Below are 22,921 nucleotides of genomic sequence, written 5' to 3'. Positions count from 1 at the left end.
GCTGCTGCCCTTGGAGCCCAGACTCTCAGAGTGTTAGAAACACAGACTCAAGGTGCCGTGGAAGTTTCTGAGACCTTGGTGGAGACCCAACAGCAGCGTGTCGGGTGCTTCCTGTGTGCCAACACCGACCTCGTGCCAGGAGTGGCTGTGCTCTGCCCCTCTCTTGGTGGGAAGTGGACGGGAGCCCAAGGGACGCACCCAGGCCGCACAGCTGCTGAGTGGCAGCCAGCACCGTGCCTTCCCCCTTCGCTCTCTCCTGCCAGGTGCAGGGATGCGTCTGCAGGGTCTCGGCAGCTTAGGAAGCCGGGGTCTCTGCATCCTGGCGGGGGCCCTGAATCCCACTCACCCTGAAGGACACCCCAGTGGTCATATGACCTCCAGCCTGAGCATCCCTTCCTGGGCAAGGAGGCTGCTCACCAGAGCTTTCAGGGAAGAAGCTGCAAAGTGCTGTGGAGACCCCCACAGCAGCCCGCACCGCACGCCCTGCGCCCTCCTGCCTTGCGCCCCCTCTTCACAAACCCCCTGGAGGTGGGCTCGCAGCCCAGACCCCAAGTAGCCTTCTGGAGCATGGCACAGGTGTCCGACCCATCCAGCCGGTGAAGTGCCTCCAAGGACGAAGTGCCTGAGCCACTGGGCATCTGGGGGCTACCCCACGTACAGGGGTCTCGGGAGGACTGCCCCTGGCATGCACGGAGGGTGGGGTCCACTCTCTGGGCACCCTTGACTCACCTGCAGTGTGAGAGGTGGGCTGGGGTGGCCGGGTGGGCACTGGACTGGGTGTCTGTCCAGGCATGAGAGGCAGGACGCTGTGGCTGTCTGCTGACCTCTCTGCTCAGAGACAGGCGGCCCCTCTCGGGTGGGAGACGAAGTGGAAAATTCCGGTGCTGGGCATTCACGGGCCCTCAAACCTGTGGCCAAGCCAGGCAGGCCCCGCACCCGGGGACCAGGGTCGGCCTGGAGCTGCCGGAGCCTGTCCCGAGATGTGCACGACCTCGCATGAAGGTGACCCCAGATGAGAGCCAGGGTCCACCCTCAGAGCCTGGACTGCCTCACACCTGGACTCTGAAAGCCTGGTTGTCGCTAATTTATTGCAAATTGTTTGGGAAAGCCAGTTTAATTAAAATCTAAATGAGCCTCCCAGGAGGGCCAGCTCCCAGGGCCCAGGCTGCATAAGGAGGAGAGATGGGCGTCTGAGGACTGGAGCGCCTTTCACGTCTTCGTCAGTCAGAAGCCCCCGAGATACACAATTTATTCATAGAATTCACACTCCAGTGGTGTAAATAAATGGCGGGCTGGGTACACAGAGAATCAGGGCGAATCCCAAACTGGAGCTGGGCGCTGGTTCAGGGCCACTTCTTCCATCAAAAAAATCAGAGCAGAGTGGAGTGGCTGCAGGGCAGGAGGGGCCCCTGGGGCAGTCGGTCAGGACGCAGCTGTTCTCTGGAGATTTAAAATAACCGTCTGGGAAAGCATTCATCTCGGCTTGTTTTGGGATGGACACTGATGGCCAAGAAGCGCAGGGGTCCTTCCAGTGCCCCAGGCCACACCAGGGACAGAGAAAGCCCACAGACACGGTGCTTCCCTAGCCAGGGACCTTGCTGTGTGCCCCGGGCAAGTTCTCTCCTCTCTGGAGCTTCAGTTTCCCCATCTGCAGTAGGAGCCGCCTGGACCAGCCAATCCTGCAGGCCCATCTCCCTCTGAGTTTCTCTCCTCCGTAAAGTGGAACAGCAAGTACCCAGCTGGGCAGGGCAGAATGCACTGTTTTGTGGTTCCACCAGACCCAGTATCTTTTCCTCTACCCAGTGTCACACAGAGCTGATGGCCGTGACCCAGAGAGGGGCTACATGTGGCTCGAGTGACGCAGCTCTCCATACCCCAGAAGTGAAGGCAAAGCTGTGGTGGGACAGGTGGCATGGCCCCCAGGGTGGAGGTCAAGGAGGCTGGCTCCGGAGCCAGACAGCCTGGCACAGGTCTCCAGCCCCTCCATGTCCCAGCTGTGCAGGCTCGGTGCCCTCAGCTGTCAGCTGAGGCAAGTTGTCATGGCTCCTTCGCCTGGTCTGGGGCCCTAATGCGTTCTTGCATGGTGAGTCCTAGGACAGTGCCGAGGGCACAACACGCACCCCGTAGCTGTCACTTTATTATTAACTGTGCCTGTCTCTCCCCCGGGCCACGAGCTCCCCCGGGGTAGTGCCAGCTCTGCTGTGCCTCTGCGTCGCCAGTGCCCCACGTGGGATCTGCAGAGCGGGTGTCACCGTGGTGACAGGCGGATGGACGGGCAGGTGGGTGACAGGTGGTGAGGTGAGTGGATGGAAGAACAGGTGGGTGGACAGGTGGATGAACGGGTGGACGGGACGGTGGACGGATGGACAGACAGGTGCGGCTGACGGCTGACTGCAGCAGAGTACGAAGCTGGGGAATCTAAAGGAACCTGAGGGGCTGGGCCGCTCCTGGCTTCTCCTCTGGCTCCAGTTGATCGAGAAGCCGCAGCCCCTGAAGGGAAGAAAACATCTTTGTCTTAAAATCACACCCCAGGCTCCGGGCTTCCCTCCTGCTCTTCAGACAGGACCGAAACAAGATGTCATTTCTGAGGATGACGGAGCACAGCATCTCCATCACTGCTGCGTGGGTAGCCGGACGCTGGCTGGCCCCAGCCCCCCTCCCCCTTCCCCCGGCGGGGGGCACCTCTCACCCCCACCTCTGACCCCCTCTGCCCGGCTCCCCGTCCCCAGGGCCCCGAGCGCCTGCTCCACCTGTCACCCTCGCCCAGGCTTCGGTTAAACACACTTTGGCGCTTTCATCGGGGCCCTCTCGGTGTTATGATAAATAATTGAAACTAAACCACACGTGTCAAAATAAATGAACCTCTCGCAGACAGGAATGAATCTCTGCAGCTTCAGCTATCTTTCTCCTGAGACGCCATAAAACAGGGACGTAAAGTGAGGACAAGGCCAGGCTCCCGCGCTTCGGGGGGAAACGGTCCTGCAGCCAACGCCTGCTCGCAGGCCGCTGAGAGGGCACCCGGGGGACAGAGGGGCCCCTGCACCCACTCTCCTCCCCTGGAAAATGGAATGATGTGGATCTGCCCATCTTGAGCTCCCAGCCTCGCCTCTGCTCACGCCAACCGCACAGCCGGCCTTGCAAAGACGGCCCACCCTGGCGATGCTGCCCCGCCCCGCCTGCCACCGAGCCAAAACCTGACCTCGGCACCATCCAGCCCCGCAGGGCTTGAGGGTGGCTACCTGGTACTGTGGCGTGGCCTGAACGGTTCGGCGACACTGTCCTGGGCTGTGTTTGTCGAGCAGATGGCCCAGCAAACAGCTTTTCCAAATGTGATCCCAGCTTCCCAGCCAGACCCGGAAAGAAGCTAGGTTTGGGCATGATGTCGCAGCCCCACATGGGCCGCCTTCTCTCCCTTGCCTGGGACCATGGTGGGCAGAGGGGCCCCCGCCGGCCTCCACCTGGTGCAGGAGGAGCACCCGGGCCCTGGAGGAACAGCAGGGCATGCAAGGTGGGGGGGCACATCGTTCCATGTTGATTTACATTTACAGCTTCCAGACCAGGTGCTCCCTCCACGTTAAGTACACTCGCCAATTTTTTATGCAAGATTGAACAACTTAACGGCCTGAACAAGTCGGATGACAAGACTTTAATTGCTATTTTTCTCCCCTCATCCCTCGAGAGAGCAATATGCAGGCAGTTGGAGAAGTATTTCATAAAACGGGAAAGAAAAGAATGCACACAATTCTGTGCATATCTGCTTGCAGAGCTCCTGGCCACAAGACAACGGCTCCCAGCAGGGGAGTCACGCGGTCTCCGCGGGCCCCACCCGAGGCCTTCCAGGGCATCCCTACAGGGGGTGGAGAGACATGCCTCAAGGGGGAACCCAGCCAGTAACCAGGATCCCAACCCTGAGAATCCGTCTGTCCCCGACCAGCTGGGGAAATTTCCCCTCTGGCGGCTGGCGGCTTCTCTGCCCTGCTTCTACTTCAAGTGACACACGCACTCATTCATTCGTTCATTCTCTCGCTCTCACTCATTCTTGCAGCAACTGTCTGCGGAGTGACCACGTCATGCTGGGCCGGGCTGTGCCCTGATCCTGAGGACATAGATGGCTGACTGAGGACTGGGTGCCTGGGGAGCTGGGGCATGGGCAGGGGCCGGGATAGCCTGTGGGCAGTGGGGCTGTATCAGCCTGTGTTCGCCCAGACAGCTCCGTCAATACCGTCAATATCGCCGCCGTGATGACGGTGCCGGGGCCTGTCTGCGAAGGCAGCTTTGTCTGGAAAAGGCATCAATTGTGGCACGGGGGATGGGAAGTGACAGAGAATTAACAATGATCGTAATTTGTCAGCCCAGGACCCCACCTCGCCCGGAGGACAGGCCTGATGAACAGCTCCTTAAGAACAGGGGTGCGTTCAGGAGGCCCAGTGGATATCAATCTTCTCTCCTCTCTGATCTCCAGCTCCTCGAATTCCGAGGAGCCCGGGCGGAGTTCGTTGTTCATTCACAACGTGTTCAAAGGACTCTTTAAGGTTAGAATTTCCCTTTTAAGAAACCGCTCAGGCCTGTGAGCTCCCTGGAAGAGCCGCCCAGCTGACACCTCTCATTAGCCAGGCGGGGCTGGAGGACCAGGGGGGCCGGGAAAGGGGGGCGGTGCCCCAGGGAGGGGTTGCTGGTACAAAGGGGGCACCTCGGACCAGGCGGGGTGGGGGGCCTGCAGGGCAGGACCTGGGTGACTCCCCGGGGTCATGGTGAAGCCCCCGCAACCTCTGCTTTTCTGGCTTTGCACTGGGTACTGATGTGTGGGACCAAAGTGTATGTACAAATGGGGAAGCTGAGTCTGGAGAGTGCCAGGGACAGAGTACCCAGGACCTGGGTGCCCTGCCACCAACCGTGTACCTGGCCTGGTGCTGGCCCTGGACGGGTCAGTTGAGGACAGGAGCACCCAGTTGTTTACAGAGAAGTGGGAAGATGAGGCTCAGCCCTCAGGGAGCTCCCAGTCCAGCTGGGCTCACACACAGACACACATGCACAAATGCATGTGTGCACACACAGGACATGTGCACACACTCATGCACAAATAGGCATGTGCACATGCACATGCACACAGAGACATGAACATACCATCACACACATGCACATGTGTGCAACACATCCCCCCACACACAGACACACATATATGCATGTACACAGACACTCATGAGCACACACATGCACTGACACACACCTCACGCATGTGCACACTCACACACATGTGCAATGTGCATAGGTACACACACATCTAAGTGTGTGTGCACACGCTCCTGCACGAACACACACAAACATATGTGTGTACACAGCAGATTCACATGCACACAAGTGCACACTCACATGCACGTGTACATGAGCACACGCACATGCACCCTGGGAGCAGAATAAGGCACGTCAGATTAGAATCCACAATAAGAGGTCCAGGGAGTGCAGGCTGAGATGTCCAGGGAAGGACAGGGGTGCGCTGTCTGAGGCCAAGGTCGGGGAGGCTCCCGGCTGGGTCTGGACCTGCCTGGGTAGGTGCTGGGAGGGGGAACTGCCCAGTTGAGGGCTCTGGACTGGGACCACGGGCGTGTGGGCAGGAGGCCAGGCTGGCAGGGGCCCAGCCTGCAGCTGGTCACCAGCCCAAACCGGGCGAGCAGCCAGGGGGCCGGGCACTTGCAAAGAAGCTGCCACCCCCACCCCACACGGTCCCTTGAACACTGACACAACGAATGAGAGGGGCGGGTGAGCGCTCCTGACGGGGGGTGGGCTGAGCTGCAGATGAAGGCCTTTGAGGATGGGGGAGGGTCTCATGCTCAGCAAAGAAAATATTGAAATTAAATCATTTCCCAGGGTTGGGGGAACTTTCCGTCCTAATTAAATAGCCGAGACTCTTGCGGCCTGCTGTCAGAGAGCCGGCTCGGGGGAGGGAGGAAGCAGATGCTGCCCTCGGAAGCGGAGGATTAGCGCTGCTCCCCTTTGATGCCCGCCCCTCTCCTGGCTCCCAGGGGCCAGGGAGGCAGCCATCACGCACTAATTAGGGCCGGAGCCGTGCCACCTCCTGTCCTTAGGCACAAATCCATATTCACGTGCTGAGGTGAGGAGGCCTTTCCGAGCACAGGGGGGTGAGGCGAGAGGAGCCCATGCATGCCTCTCCCACTGCTGGGCCACCAGCTCTGGTTGCCACTGTCGTCCCTCCCACCCTGTCTGCAGAGGAAGGCCCTGCTCCTGGGGGCCCACAGGGCAGAAGAGCTCAGTGAAGGCTCCGAGGGACAGGACGGGGCTGAGGCCAGAAAGGAGGCTGCAGGGACACGCCCAGCTCTGGGTGCAGCCCTGAGCTCTGGCGCTGACCTAGCTGTGCTCTGCGCCGGGCGCTTTGGGGGAGTTGCCGCGCTCTGGCGCTTGCTGCAGGTGGTGCCCGCAGGTCGTCGTCAGGCCCTGGAAGTCAGGTCTAAATTCAGCAGGAGTCGGGGAGGCAGAGGAAGGGATTTCCAGACCCAGTTTGAGCATGGAGATGGGGGAGCTGTCCATAGGCATGTTCTAGAAGAAGAGTCTGTGGTCACAGTGACTGGTAGCTATACAATGCACCAGGTATGCAGGAAGCAGGAAGTCTCTCCCACTAGCTACTAAGGCCAGAGCCCTGACCCTACACACAGGCCCGAGCCCAGGCTGACTCCCTGGGGTGCCCAGGACCTGGCAAATCTGCCCTGAGAATAGGGACCACAGCTAGGGGCAGGGGGAGGGGGCAGAGAACAACTCTTCCAGACTCGTGGAGTAGACAAAGCCTCAGACGTGGGAACCGTGGCTGCCTGGAGGCTGCCTTCCTCAGCCCCTCACCTCCTGTGGGCTTCCAGAACCCCAAACAAGCTGCTCCCAGACTCCCAGCACCAGAGCCGCCTCAGGGCCTTGACAGCAACTCATCCCATATCCATAATTTACACACAGAGGCCCGAGGTGGCACAGCCCCCATTGCTCTGCTCAGAGCCCCTCATCCCAAGCCCTGCGGCTGCTGTCTTCTGGCATGGCCAGCCTGTCTCCTCTCTCTGCACAGAGCCACAGCACCAAGCACGTTCTAAGATTTACACTTTTCAGTTCTAGAATTTCTATTTGAATCTTTCTTAGAGTTTCTATTTTTCTACGGCAATACCCAATCTTTTTATTCATTATGAATATATTTTCTTTTGTTTCATCAGGCATAGTCATAACAGCAGCTTTAAAATCCTAGCCTGCTTAGTTCAACATCTTGGCCATCTCAGAGTTAATCTTCATGGACTGTCTTTTTTCTTGAGAACGTGCCACCATTGTCTTATTTCCTCACACGTCAAGTAAGTTTGGATTATATCCTGGACTTTGTAAACGTTACATTGTGGAGCCTCTGGGATGGACTGCATTGATGTTCATTGTTTTAACAGGCAATTAAACTGGTATGATTCAAACTGAAAAATCTTCCTCCAAGTGACAGCTCAAATCTCAGTTGAGGTTTTGGCCTTGGCTGGGCTGTTTGGAGTCCGTCCTGCCCACGCACGGTGCAGGGTCAGCCAGAGGTTGGCACAAAGTTTATTCGCAGACTTTTGGGTCCACCTCCTTCTGGGGTCCTCCCTTACCTTTCTGTGGCTGAGGTTGCCTTACGCTTTGTGCTCTGGTCTTTAAGCCACAAAGACTGCATAGTTCTTATTGGACTTTGGGCTTATTTCCATCACCTGCGTGGTGTAGACAGGACTGCCCTCAGGCTGGAAGTTGTTGAAATGGGAAACTTCCTCAGTTCTGGTTCCTTCTTCTAAGAGTCGACCCCCTTCCGGAGTCTGTTCAATTTCCGTTGTCCCCCGGCACCTTCGGCTGGCTGTTCTATGACCTTTTTCGTCCAGTGTTTACGGTTCCCTTCAGAAGAGTCGGCCTGATGGGAAGCTACTTGGCTGCGACCAGAGTCAGAACTTTGAGGCTTGTTTTAAGTCTTTGTTAGTGACCATCCAGAGCAGCCTCCACTGGGGCTAAATTGTCCTCCTGCTGAGATTGTGGCCCTTCTGGAGTCCCCAGCAAATGCCTCGGGTGTTGCTTTGAAGCAAATCATGTCCCCTCAAGATTTGTAGGTTGAAACCCTAAACCCCAATGTGACTGGATGTGGGAACAGGGTCTTCAGGGGGTGACTAAGGTTAAATGAGGTCATAGGGTGGGACCCTGATCCCATAGGAGAAGAGGAAGAGAGAGCGTTTTCCCTCTCTCTCTCTCTCTGCCGGGGGATGGCACAGTGCGAAGGCAGCCCTCTGCAAGCCAGGGAGAGAGCCCTCCCCACACCCCCACCGTGCTGGCACCCTGATCTCAGGCCTCCAGCCTCCAGAACTGTAAGAAAATAAATGTCTGTTGTCAAAGCCACACGTCCACACCATTACGTTGTGGCTGGGACAGGTGTTTAGAAGGCTTTCTCTCTCCGGCTGGTGAGAACTAGAACATCTCCAGACATATTCCACGGGGTAGCCCCCCCATCTCTGGCACTTTCCCCACCAATTCCAGCCACTCAGCCTCCCTGAACCCCAGTCTGTACCTTCTCAACTCAGCAAGACCTCTGTGCCCTGCTCGGGTCCTCCATCCTTGCTGCGTTCTGGAAAGTGCCTCCAAGTAGAAAATAGGGTGCTCATGGGGCTCCCCTCCCTCAGGGTCACAGCACTACGCTGCCTGGTGTCCTACGTCTGAAAATAGCCATTCTACGCACTGTGTTCAGTTTGGTGGTTGTTTACGGCACGAGGCAAAGTCACTGCTAGTTCGTCTGTCACGGTTAATGCAGCTGTCGTCTGTGCCTGAACTGAGCTTTTTACTAGAGTGTCGTGCACTCCCACAAATGCACAGCTGAGAAGTGACGGTGCGTTTGCACAGAGGAGAGCCCATGTGCAGCCAGAACCCAGATCAGGAAAGACAACACCTCCACCGGACGCCCTTCGTGCCGACCTCCAAAATAACGGCTCCTTTGACTCCCGACGCAGACCAGTTTCTCCTGGTTTGACGTGCACATGATGGGGTCACACAGGCCGTACTTCCTCGTGTGGCTCCCCTCTGCCACTGTGTCGGTGAGCCTCAGTCACGTGGCAGTGCGTGGCAAGTCTGCTCGTGTGGACTGTCTCCGGCCTCCCTTGTGTATACCCCCTGCTGGGGGGCCACTCACCTGGCCATGGACTTTTTCGTTATTTCCGGTTTCTAGCTGTTGAAAACGGCTATAAACATTCTTCTACGTGTCTTTTGGTGAAAATATGTGTGCATTTCCCTTGGGTCCATACCTAAGGGTGGAAACGCAAGGTCACAGGATTTGTGCGTGTTCGACGTTCGCAGAGGCCGCCATACGGTCTCCAAGGCGAGTGGCGGGTTTGGCGCTCGCTCGGCCTCACCAGCGTTTAGCTGCTTCTCTCTTTTTCATTTTGGGGGTGACGTCACGTTGTGCTTCTGACTCACGTCTCCCTGCTAACTAACGAAATCGGGCATTGCATTTTTCATGCACTTCGGGGGCATTTCGAGATCCTATTTTGTGAAATGCCAGTTCAAATATTCTGCCTACTCTTTAGGCCCTTTGCCTCGCCCCCTTTTTAAAAAACGGGCATGCCGGAGTTTTTAATCTGGATATAAGTCTTTGTCAGCCCCGTGTGTCTCGAACATCGCCTCTTGACTGGTCTCTTCACCCCCTTGGTGGTGTCTCTGATAAAGGGGAGTTCTGAATTGTGCTGTGGTCCCTCCTTTGTGGACAGTGCCGTTTGTGTCCCGGTTAAAATTTCTGTGGAAGTCCTAAATCATCTCCACATCAAGATGATTCTGAATTATGATTCTTCCTGGCAATGTGCCTCCCTTCCTTTGTTTCAGCAGCAAGTTGACAGGCAGGTCTTTTCTTTCTCCCTATAAATCATTGATAAGAGCATTCGACCACGCAGGACTGATGTCAGAGTCCTGTGGGACGTACTGGGGCCTCCCCGCAGGGTGACACCGGCCGTTAGGTAGCTCCCTTTGTCTATAATTCCCTGTAACAGACAGAGTGCACCTAACAGCTCATCCGGGATGTTCTCTCGTTTCGTCCTCAAAGATAACATGGCAGACTTGGCAAACGCCTGCTGAAATCACAATAGTAACAGGCATCTCGTCCACCGGGCGCAGGACCCTGACAAGAGAAGAAAATGAGGTTAGTCGCACATGATTGCCTCTTGGAAAACCCGCACAGTCGGGGGCAGGGCTGAGGGGGGATCGCCAGCGACATGACCCTGGCTGGCTTTTCCTCTCTTCTCTGGGACTCAGCGTCCCAATTTTAAGAAATTGGCAGGGCCTTTCACATCACAGAGCAGACTCCCCTGACGGCAGAGGCCGGTTGCCTAGTAACTGCCTCTCATGACGTCATCACCAGCAGCAGAGTCGGGTACCCACCCAGGCGGCGAGAGTCCACGGCAGGGTCTGAGTATGCAGAAAGGAAGGAAGGGTCACTGTGGGCGGCCAGCACAGGCCAGGGAAGGCTCCTGGGGAAGGCGGGACACGATCTGGGCTCAGGGCTGAGCCAACAGCAGCAGAGCTTTGGGGCAAGGCCTGGGAGTGGGGGCACGGGCACCACACAGATGTGGGGTGAAGACGGGACAGAGTGACCTGAGGAGCAGGCAGAGACGGAGGTGTGTGGGGGCAATCGACACAGTAGAGGGGCCAGTGGGTGTGAGGAGGGACCCACAGCCCTAAGACGAGGCTGAGAGAGAGGAAGGAAGCCCCAGCTGGCAAAGGAAAGACACCCCAAGGAACCCAGAGGGTGACCACCGACCAGTCTGGTTCGCTGGCACAGTCCCCGAGGGCTCCTGCTGTCCCCACAAAGCTGCTGTTAGCACCTCACTCACTCCCAAGGGCCCCATTTTTATGGTGAATGAGGTGGTTTCTATACGGAGAGTGGCAGAGCATGTCCTGAGCCCCCTGCTTTGGCCTCCATGTCCCACCACTGCTGGGGTCCCCCAGCAGCCCCCTGAGCAGGGCCTGTCCCGGTCCTAACTGGAAGATGGGAAAGCTGAAAGTGAGAAAGCGATGTGAAGAGAAGTGTGTCCCCCTGCCCTCGGCGAGAACGTGGGCTGCCCCAGCGACAGGCCAACCCGGGTCACCTGGCTCTGAACCTGCTAGAGACAAGTGAGGGGTGGGGGAGGGCTGGGGGCTCCCCTGCAGCATCACGGGGAGAGAAACAGGGCCACAGAGGGCAGAGGGTCATAGAGGGCAGAGGGCCAGGCGCACGGGGCAGGGACCTCTGTGCTGAGAGGAAGTGGGGGAAGCCACAGTGAGGAGGAAGGAGTCGCGCTGCCTTCTACGGGCAAAGGGGCGCCTGATCTCCTGAGGTGGCGCAGGGGTGAGCTCCCTGCCCGTGGAACTCACATCCTGGGGGATCCTGAGGAGAAGCAAGCAGTCAAAGGAGTCGCCACCCAAGTGTCAGCCGGGCGCGGGCCATGCTGGGGACCGCCAGCCCTTCCAAGGCAGGCACCCTGACCCCCTCACAGCCACGCTGACCCGAGACGCTGCCCTCCTCTCCCTCGGGCATGCTCTCGGCTGGGCCCTCACCTCCAAGCCCTCTTCCCTGTCGGCCACGGTCCCTCACATCTGGGGATGCAGCCCTGACGCCCACATCCTCATCCCTGCCACCCGTGAGAGTGGGACTTCACGTGGCAAACGGACTTTGCAGGTGTAAAGACCTGAAGATGGGGAGATGATCTTGGATAGGGGGGCCCGAGGAGATCACGAGGGTCCTTACAGCAGGCAGGCAGGGGGTCAGAGCAGAGAGGGGCGGTGACGGCTGACGTGGAGGGGACAGAAGACCCTGGGCCGCTGGCTTTGAGGATGGCGAATGGGCCACGAGCCAAGGGTTCCTGTGACCCCCAGAAGCTGGAAAAGGCAGGGAAATGACTCCCCGGGGGCCTCGGGAAGGAACCAGCCCTGTCCACACCCGGCCTTCACCCCGTGAGACCCGGGTCAGGTTCCTGACCTCCAGACCCAATGGTGATAATGGTAGCAGCTTCCAGCGGCTTCAAGGCAGGGAGTCTGCAGTGAGTTGTTGCAGGGGGAGCAGGAATCTCATACGGGACGCGGACCAGGACGCGGACCAACCAGGACGCGGACCAACGGCTCTCACTGCAGGTGGCCCAGGCCCCAGCCAGCAGGGCCATGCCTCCTCAGCGCACCTGGTCCCTGGGGCCTCTCCAGGCTCCTGCGTGTCCCATCCAGGGGAGTCCCCCGGGGATGTAACTGTGCCCCTGCCTGAGGGCAGAGAAGCCCCACTCACCCTGGAGAGCAGGGCTTCGATTCCAGATTCAGACTTTGAGGGTCCGATGGCACAGCCCCCTCCCTGCCATTGCCCCCGCCCTCCCCCGCCCTCCAGACCCTGCCCCCACACAGAGAACCGCACCCACCCCACCCCCCCCACCACGGGGCTCCCTCCTGCCCTCTCGGCAGCCCCATCCGTGCGTCCCAGAGAGGCATACCAGGTGTTAGGGCCACATGCATCTTCCCTACCAGGCTGCTGCTCCCACGCGGCCTCACTGACGGCAGCAGAACAAGCATCCGCTTTGCAGATCCATGCTGTGAGCTGCTCGGCGCTGTTCTAATTAAGCCTTGTGACGGATGAATCTCGATAAAGCAGCTGTTCTGGAGTGCTCAGGTGTATAAATAAAAACAGCACCGGGAGGGCACAGGCTGGCTGGGCTGCTGCACACGCAACGCAGAGCAAACACTGCGGCGTAGGGGGCTGCCGGGGCTGGTGCACCTGTGGGACGGGGCTCTGGCTAGGGCAGGAGAGCAGGCCGGCTCGGAGAGGCGCGGCTCAGAGCCCCTCGGCCCAAGCGAGAGCCCCAGGGGGCAGTGGCCCTAAGGAGGACCTGAGGAGGACGGGACATGGCCCACAGGAGGAGGAGTGAGGGTGTCCCAGCACGCCCAGGCCACCCCGCGCCCCCAGGAGAGACTGCCCTGAGCCAGCTGTGGCTCACCCTTGCTCAGGTCCAAGTCCAAGGGCCTCAGCTGGCCCCCACAGGCCTTGCCAGCCCCTTGGACTCCAGCCAGACTGGGCCGGTGGACCACGAGTACCAAGAGCATGGTAGGGACCTGGGCAGGGACGGACACCTGCTTTGTAAAAGTGGATGGGAGAGGCCAGTGTGGACAGGATGGTGTCAGCCCAGCCTCTGGTGTGTGCAGCCTGACGGAGCTCCGTGGAGCCCACGCCCCGCTCATGTCAAAGGGTCTTCGCTGTGGACTCGTCAGCACCAGGGAGCAAGCCCCCGCCCCAGGCTGCTCCTCCCTACGCCCTCAGAATCTTCCCAGACGTCTTCCCGGAGCAGGAGGGAAGCTTGGATAAGCCCCTGGACCACCAGCCAGGGCGCTGGATGTGCAGGGGCCAGAGGGGTGCCCTGACAGAGGGGCCGGGGCCCAGGGGAGCGAGCCTGCGTCCTGCCTCTCCTGTGGGGCTCGGATGGAGAGGGGCCGTGGGGAGAGGGAAGGACTCAACCCAGCGCGTCAGCCCAATGTGGGTGGGCCCTACAGGCCCCGGGGGAGCTCAGAGAGATGGCCCAGGGTAGGGTGGGCAGAGCGGGGCCCAGCCAGCAGAGTCTCTGGGATAAGACGGCATTGACAGGTTGGAGTCGGCGCTGAGGGGCTCGAGAGGAAGAGAAGCAGCAAGAAAGGCCTCCTCCTTCCCACATGGGACCCAGAGGGGCCGGGTGTCCCTATTCAGGGCAGGTGGCACCAGGGATGCCCACCTCCCCCATCCTGAGACCTGCAGTCTCCCAGCACAGGGGACTCCGCCAGGGCTCTCCTGCCCTGCTCCCCAGGTTAACTCTGCCTCCTCCAGGAATCCTGCCGTGACCCCCTCCCCCAATCCCACACCGTGTCTGGACCAAGAACCCTCCTCTGGCCACGCCCCGTGGCCCATCTCTCTCCATGATCGTGGGAACCCCAAGGTCTTTTCCAGGCAGCAGGGGTGGGAGTGGGGATCAGTACATGAACTAATGAAGGAGGACATTGTCTTCAGGCCAAGGGGTGCCTGGCCACACTGACCCCGGGGGAGGCCACCTGGGTGGCCCTGGGGGAAGGACTCCCTGGGGAGCCTGGCGATGCCCCTGGGAAGCCCCCAGGAAGGGGAGCAGAGGGAAGCCTCTCACGTGGGTTAGATGGGGCAGGGAGCACTGCTGAGGCAGGAACAGACCAGAGGAGCAGGAGCCGCGAGGTGGAGGGCGAGGAGCGAATGGCCACAGACCTGGGGTGGAGAGCATGCCGGACTGTTGTCGGATGGGCGGCAGAGTCCTTCCCAGGCGGGGCTGTGAGGGAGGACATCCTGGTAGGTGACCCTCCAGAGACAGGCGTAGCAGGCACCCACGGGAAGCAGCTGGCTAGCGGGGGACCCAGGAGGCCGTGCCCTGAGCCCACCCTGCCCCCCACTGCCTGTGTGATCCAGGCAGCGCCCTCCTCTCTGAGCTGGGCTGACTGCCCCGTCACCATCCCCTCCAATCCTCGCCAACAGAGCCTGCTTTTCCCAGGGGAGCCTGTGCCCAGCCCAGGACACGACTTGGGATTGGTCTAAGCCAATCAGAGAAATCTCTTCCCCATGCTATCGACTGGCCCAGAGTAGCAATGCGACCTTGGTCAGACCCAGCCTGGAGAGTATGATGAGTGGCTTCTGGGAAAAATTTTCTCCTTGATGAAAGAAAGAACAATATATGTGGAAACCATCTCCCCAACCCTGCCCATCCCTTCCTGCTTTGGACGCTCTTGTGTGAGGATGTGATGCCTGGAGCTGTGGCAACCAGTTTGTGACCACAAGGTGACAAGCCAAGGACAAATAGCCAACAATCAAGGATGGTTGAGGTAAAGGAGAGAAAGAGCCTGGGTCCTGATGACATCATTGCCTCCTTCTCGAGGCTGGTGCCACCCATCTCCACCTCTCTTATTTCAAGAGTGTATTAGCTTTCTATTGCTGCTGTAAAAAAATTACCACAATGTTCACGGCTTAAAACAACAGTTGGGGCCGGGCCGGTGGCACAGTGGTTAAGTTCGCACGTTCCATTTCTTGGCAGCCCGAGGTTGGCCGGTTCAGATCCCAGGTGCGGACATGGCAGCGCTTGGCATGCCATGCTGTGGTGGCTGTCCCATGTATAAAGTAGAGGAAGATGGGCATGGATGTTAGCTCAGGGCCAACTTTCCTCAGCAAAAAGAGGAAAATTGGCAGTAGTTAGCTCGGGGCTAATCTTCCTCAAAAAAACCAACCAACAAACAAATTTATCCTCTTACATTTCTGGAGGTCGGAAGTGTGCAACGGGTTTCACTGGGCTGAAGTCCAGGTGTTGGCAGGGCTGCCCTCCCTCCAGAGACACTACGAGGAAAGCCCCTGCCTCTCTCAGCTGCTGGTGGCTGCCAGCGTTCCTTGGCTTGTGGCCTCCTCACTCCCTGTCTCCGTGGTCACACGCCTTCTCTCTTCTGTGCTCTAGTCAAATCTCCCTCTGCCGCCCTCTTTAAGGCCCACCTGGGCCATGCAGGCTAATCTCCCCATTTCAAGATCCTAATTGAATGACGTCTGCAGAGTCCCTTCGTCCATGTTAAGACTGCACTCACAGGCCCCAGGGATGAGGGCCTGGACATCTTGGGAAGCGTCCTCAGCCTCCACAGTGAAGATATTAACCACCTGCTGAGTTCCCTGGTCTTCTGTTCCCTGCACTGGACCATCGAGCCCTTCTTCTGCAGTCGAGAGAGATGGCACCCGTCGCTGGGCGGGTGATGAGCGGCTAAAAGGAAACAGGAGAAGTGTTCTGGCAAACACGACGTCCTGTGAGGTGAGGGCGTGCACCAGAGGGTTGCTAAGACCCCTTCTCGGATTCTCGGGGACCAACCCACTGCGAGGTGGGACAGCTGGCAGGGCGTGGGGGTGGCACCAGCATGTGACCCGGCCTGGGGCCGTGACTCCTGGACTTGGCCTCTGCGCCCCTCGCCTCCCACCCTCCAGAGCCACCACCTCGGTCCAGGGGGCAGAAGGCCCCCCTGGCACAGCCGATGCTCAATGAGGGCCCCCCAACTTGATGGTGGTCTTCATCCCCAGCGTCTCCCCGGGGTCCTGCCACGAACTCCGCGCCCTCCCCCTGTGACTTCGTCACCAGCCTCCCCAAGGCCACCAAGAGCAGTGCCACAGGCCGTCACCAATTACCTCCTGCCCGTTAACTGCGGAAATCATGATTCACAAAACTGGGCGGAAGTTATGTTAAGTAGTTTGGTGGTTAAACCTGACGCTGTTGGTGTTTCTTCTCAAAAACAATTCAGTACCTCTTTCACTGAGGAGCTCACGTCTCGCAGTCATAATATGTTTAGTATTTTTATTGCAAGCAGTTTAACCAGGGCTCTTGCCTAAATTCCTTGCAACACGCAAACTTTGAGAGACTCAAGTGGACACGTGGTCGTGCGTCTGTAAAGGACTGATTGGCGTCTGTGAGGGGACATCCCTCGGCCTGCCAGCCCGTCCCTCACACACCCGACAGCAGGTCATTACTGAAATGGGAGGCCATCCTCCCCTCAGCCTGTACCCTGCAAAAAGCTCAGATGTCGAGGATGCTATTTATAACTGCAGACGCTGCTGACGGATCGCTGGCCCTTACTGGGCCTTGGGGGGAGGGGGTTAGGAGGGTGGGGGGCACAGAGGGCCAGAGGGGCCCCCAACGGCATGCACCCAGCCCAGCTTCCCCTCTGAAGGTGACTGCCCCTGAATTATCCGTCCCCTGTTGTTACCGGACCAAACGTGGATCCCTTCGTGGGAATTAAATCAAACTTCACCAGAAGTGGTTCTCACAAAGCAGAAATTTTATTTGCGGCTTGCAGCAAAGAAAACGGAGACCATAGGGAATAATTTCACAAAGCTATGGCCTGCTGAGCACAGGGGTGGGGTGGGGTGGGTGTCTTTATTTGGAGTAGGGGATGAGTATTCAAAGGGGAAATTTCATCATCTCATGTCAAGGTGGGCACAAGCTTACACGTGCATGGTTTGAAATCATGCGTTTACATGCATCACGTGATCTAAAAATGGCTGCTTTACCCCCCACCCCCACCCCAGAGGAGGGGAATTTATGATGTTAATGAGAGCAGGTCACTTTAGGACAACGCTCTGTCCGTCCGCGCAGGCGTCAGTCCTGCGGCTGTGGTCTGGGCCGGCCTGCTCCGGTTCAGCGCAGCTGGGTCCAGGGCGGTTGTCGGTTGTCACATACAGCTTCTTCCCAGAACGGAGCTGAAAACCGCAGAAGCTCAAGGACCCGAGGTGCTGGATAAGGAACAGCTGCAGCTTTCAAGACGATGGGAGAATCAGGTCAAACACAAAGGTCAGAGTTTAGGCAGGACAAGAGAGCGGGTCAGGGTCCATGTCTGGTGACACCGTCAGTGGACAACACACAGAGAAGGTGCTGCTGGAACAAATGATGCAGAGTGGGGGCTGGAAGCAGAAGCTCACTCGCTCGCAGTCCTGGTGGAGGGAGTCCCAGCGCCAGGTGTGGGCGGGGCCCTCGCCCTGCAGCCTCAGGGGAGGCTCCTTCCTGCCTCTTCCGGACTCCGGAGGCCCGGGCGTTCCTGGCTACGTGGCTCCAGTCTCTGCCTGTGTCTTTACACGGCCATCCTCTGTGTGCCTCTCACAGGGACACTTGTCCTTGGCTTTCGTGCCTGCATGGTCTCATCTCAGATCCTTCCCTTACTCACATCTGCAAAGAGCCTTTTTCCAAAGGCCCCGTTCACAGGTCTGAGGGTTGAGGTACATGGTCATAGACGTTTGGGGGTGTCAATCAACCGCCCAAGGAGAGGTACATAAACGTCTGAAGAATGAATGCAGACTGACCAGCTGGAGAGGGGGGAAAAGAATCTAGTCCCATCACCCACAGCAGATGGGGAAACAGGCTTCTTGAAGGGAAGTGACTTCCTCAAGGTCTGCAAATTGAGGCGTGGGCCGGATCAGGACAGGGCTCTGTCCACTGGCACAGCAGAGGGGTCCAGCCCTGGCTCTGTTCTTGGACTCTGAAGAGGGACCACAGGGAGAGTGGGGACATGTGGGGGGGAGGTGGAGGAAAGGAGGGAAGCTCTGTTCGTGAGTGACAGTGACCAGTCACTCTGGGGAAGCCCCCACAACCCCCTCCTCATCCCGGCCTCCTCTATGTCCTCATGGTGAGTCTGGTGCAGGCTGGACAAAACCCCGTCAGGCCGTGAGGGCCTTTCCACCTGTGCCTGGAGGAGGCTGTGCCAGGCAGGCCTGGTCTCCCAGTGGGGCACAGAAAGAACCATGTGGTGTCCCCCCGTACAGCGAGCCCCCTGCTTGCCAGGGCTGCTGCCCGAGCCCCGCCCCCTCTGCAGCAGCATTGCCCTTGCTGCGCTGTCTCGGCCGCTGTCTGTGTACCGCCCCGGTCAAGGCCTCAGATGCTGGCGGTCCAGCCGACTCCTCCCCTGCAGCCTGTGAGACCCTGAGTGGGAGGCATCAGCCCAGACTCTCGACGCACAGAACCTGCGAGATGGTCGATGTGCCTTGTTTTCAGCTGCCAAACTTGGGGCCTTTTGTTCTGCTGTGGTTGCTGGTAGTTCAAGGCTGAACCTACCTCAGGCAGGCGCGGCCCTGAGGGGCAGCAGGGCATGCTCGAGGTCGCTGGGGACCCATGAGGGCAGGGGGCCTCACCCTCCGGGTGCCAGCCCTGTAGAGGGCCACAGGCTGGGCCGTGTGGCTGCAGGTGGGACCGCAGCATCTCCACCCTGCAGAGCAAGGAGGCGGTCAGGGTTGGTGCTGTGCTGCTGTGCCCGGGCACGTCTCCGTGGACATGGATATGCAGGCCTCCCACAGGGGCCGCCCAGAGCAGGGGCTGCCTGCCCCTACTTGCAGTCCACCGTGGCCATCACCAGGGGCCCTCACTGCGAGGCCATCTTGGGCTGTCACCCCTTTGGCTGATGGTCCTGCATTCCAGGGTCACAGAGCCCCGCTCTGTGACCCCGCTGCTCACTCTGCCCAGGCCATGCAGCCCAGCACTGCTTCTCCCCACTCCAGAATCCCCCTCGTTGCATGTCGATTTGTCCCTGAGAAATTGCCACTCATAATGGTCCCGGGTCAGAGTCGGGCGCTGGCACATTTCAGATGATGAGCTCATCTTGCAAATCAGACATGAGGGTCTTTGAGGGAGGGGAAGAACGATACCTCCCGCCTCGTGCCTCTCAGCTACGAAAGCCCGGCCCCCAGGCAAGTGCCCTGAGCACCAGGGAGGGAGCTCTGTGGAGTTGGTCCCCATTAGCACCGGCCGTCACCACGGAAACCAAGAACACTGCCTTTGTCCACGGTGGATCTGATGACAGGCAGGCAGGCGGCGGAATGGGCCTGGTGAACCAGGAGGCCCAGGGACAGCCACACGGCAGCATGCCCCCGCCACCCCAGTCACCCAGAACAGGGTCATGGGCTGGCCTCATGGGGGACTCCTTCCGGGAGAGCAGAGCTCTGCTTGTTAGGAATGAGATATTGGGCCAGAGGAGGCGGCCTGCAGACTGTGCCGGAACGCTCCCCTTCTGCGAGGCAGGCGGGGTTGGTCGAGGCCGCGTCTGAAGGCTGATTAGCTGTGTAATTGCATCTTTATCGCACTGAGAGCTGTGTTTGTCATGTTCGCCAGCCCAGCTTAAGCAAATCCCTCCTCAGCCACCGGAGGTGAGGCACTCTGCTGGCAAAGCTGCGGCCCAGCGTCCGCTCCCCTCTGGCGCTCAGGCAGTGATGAGGAGGTGCCAGCTGCACAGGCTGGAGAGACTGAGGCAGAGGCCATAGCAAAGGGGTGGATGTGGCTCCCAGGTATAAAGCCACAGGGGCTGGAGGGGCCTGGACAGATCACACAGCCAACCTCCATCCCAGACCAGGAGATCAGGACCCAGCGAGCGGGCAGAGTGCCCAGGTCCCTGAACTTCAGGGCAGGGGGAGGAGAGCCCAGCTCCCCAGTTACCCCACCGAATGACCTCCAGCGTGCACTGCTGCCCCTCAGGGTGGGGCCTCCTGAGGTAGGTGCAGCCTGCAGGCTTGTACTGGTCATCTATGGCTGTCACAAACAACCCCAGGCTCAACAGCTGAAGATGACCCTCACTCCCTACATCACAGCATCTGTGCATCAGGAATCCAGGTGTACGTAGTCAGTGCCTCCAGCTTAGGGTCTCCCGGGCTGCAGTCAGGGTGTCAACTGGGACTGCCGTCATCTGACGGCTCGACAGGGGAAGGACCCACCTCCAGGCTCCCTCATATAGCCGTTGGTGGCCGCAGGTCCTCCATGGCTGTTGGCCGGAGTCATCAGTTCCTTGTCACATGGGCCCCTCCACTGGGCACCTGGAGACATGGCTGCTGACTCCCCTCGGTGGGAGAGGAGAGAGAGAGAGAATGCCTGTAACCAAATCTCAGAAGTGACCTCCATCGCTTCTGCCACATCCTGTTCACAAGGAGCAGATCTCCAGGGACTGCCCACACCTGGGGAGAAGGGATCACACCAGGTGCCAGCTCCTGGAGGTGGGGTGCTGGGGACCCACGCAGGGGCCACCTATCACAGCACCTCCTTCCCAGGAAAGCCTCCTGCCCCTGAACACCCCGCTAGACGGGGGCCCTGCAGATTCCGGGCGGCAGGGACCAACTGCTCTGTGAATGGAGGCCCACGGGGCACACCCAGGGCCTGCCGGGCCGCGCAGGCTTCACTGTCCACCGTGCCCACAGCAGGCATGCATGTCCACAGAGGGCGCCCTGATGATGCCGAGTGCTTCCTCCCAGCCACCCCCTGAGATGTGGAAACTGAGGCACAGAGAGGTTTAGCGGCCAGTGAAGAGGCAGAGCAGGAATTTGAACCCACCAACTGGACCCAGAGTCCCACCCAGCCCCCGGCACGACCCTGACAACAAGATGAACAAGTCAGAAACCAGCTCCCTTAAATCCAAACTCTCCCGGGGGTCGCACAGTGAGGAACAGGGTGACAAGACCAGGTGCCACCGCTGCCTCTGGCGTGCAGAGGGATGGGGGAGGGTAGGGATGGACGTGGTGAGGACGGGGCTCCTGCCTGTGTGCAGTGGGTCGGCTGCAAACTGGACTGGGCTGCAGCTCCTCTTCCTGCCATAAACAGTTCCAGAGGCCGAGGGCACCCTGAGTGGGCAGGGGGCTGGGAGGCTGTGGAGTGAGCCCCATCCTGTGTGTCTGTCCTGCCCCCTCCTGTCCCTCGGCGTCTGAAGGCCAACAAGGGGTGCACGGATCCAGCTCTTAGATGCCCCTACCAGGCCATGGCCTTCCCCAGAGGAAGGGGATTCTGCAAGTCCCCTGGGTCCTGGACACGGTCCACGGGGGCTTGGAGCCCACCACAGAGCCACAGAACCCCAGGCCCTGGGCACATGGCCCTGTCTGGCGTGTGGCCCCTGCAGAGGTGACACAGGCAGTGAGGGGAGGGCACTGCGGGGTGCCCGTCCCGGGGGTGATGAGGGAGATGGGGTGCTGCCTGGCAGGTCCAAGCTGCACTGTTCGTCCAAGAGGATGGGCAGAGGGGCTGGGCTGTGACCTCGGTCCTGCCCCTCTGGTCACTCTGTCTGAACCCCGAGATGCCAGGGCTTCCGACTTGGACATGTCGCCTCCTCCAGCAGGGTCTGTATTTCCCAGGAGCTCACCCACCACAGCCGGAGGCACGTTAGCCCTTCCCCAAAGAGTGGGAGCTTCAGCTTGGGGCTGAGCTCTCCTGGCAACCCCATGCCTCAGGCCTGTCCGACCCCTGTGTGGTGCTGACGTGACCCCAGTCTGGCCTGTGGGCCCAGAAACGCCGACCGTGTGGACCCAGGATTGTTCCCCAAACCCCCAGGACCAGGTCCAGCCCCTTCCAGCAGGAGCAGCCCCAGGGCCCCGTCCTCGCCTGCCTGCTCCTGGCAGCAAGCTGATGTGGGGTGGGGATGGGACAGCGTCCTGGGGCTGGCAGTGGCGCAGGCTACCCGGAGGCCTGGCCCCAGCTGCACTCCAGCCCTGAATCCGGCCCTCCGTCCATCCCAGGGACTCGGCGGCTGTGCTGCTCTTTCAGAGGATCGGCTTTCCAAAGGACGGTGTGGACTCACATCACACACATACACACACACATACAAATAGGTGCACACACACACACACACACACACACACACACACTCTGCAGGTGGGAGAAGAAGGAGGAGGCAGAAGCTGGCCCCTGTGCTCTGCTGTCTGTCCCTCAGCCCACTGACCAGGCGGCCCAGGCGCCCGAGGCCACGTGGGACAGGTTGTTGCCGCATCGTCCTTCCTGTCCTGTGGAGAGCTTCAAAGAGCGATGGTTTCCAGGGAGCCTGAAAGTGTGCTGCATTTAGGAAAAGGGTGAACCTTCAAGGAGAGGGTGGGGTCCTGGTCACCAGGAGGGGAACATGGATGGGAAACCAGCAGCCTCTCCAGACCCCCGAGGGACAAGGGGCTGCAGCAGTGGGCAGTGCCGGGCAGGCAGCCTCCAGAGCTCCGGTGGGGGTTGGGGAGAGCCCAAAACTTTTGGGAGAAAAGGAGTCACCCTTATCTGCCGTCACCCCAGGTCCCCACCCTGGGCCCCAACACCATCACCTGGCAGAGAGAGCCTTCCAACTCCCCCCACACCCGAGCCTCCCGTCCTCCCGCATCCCACGTGGAGAGCCCAGACAAGTGCGTGGACAAGGCACTCGGGCTGCGAGCCTCGCCTGCCCTGACGCCCAGGGACTGTGGGGCTGAGGAAGGGAAGAGGCCCACAGTAAGTCTCAGCAGGTGCCAGAGCAGGGCACAGGCGAGCACAGGCCCGCAGCGCTGCTGGAGGGTGATGGCCCAGCCATAGCTGGGACAAGGAGGCCGACTGGTGTCACGGTGCAAGGAGGCCCACCGAGGAACACAGACTGTTCCAGAAGGAAGCAGCCAACCGAGCAAGGCAGC

This window comes from Equus przewalskii, chromosome 25 (genome assembly GCF_037783145.1).
Source record: "Equus przewalskii isolate Varuska chromosome 25, EquPr2, whole genome shotgun sequence".
Lineage (NCBI taxonomy): Eukaryota > Metazoa > Chordata > Mammalia > Perissodactyla > Equidae > Equus > Equus przewalskii.
Note: the sequence above shows the minus strand (reverse complement) of the source record.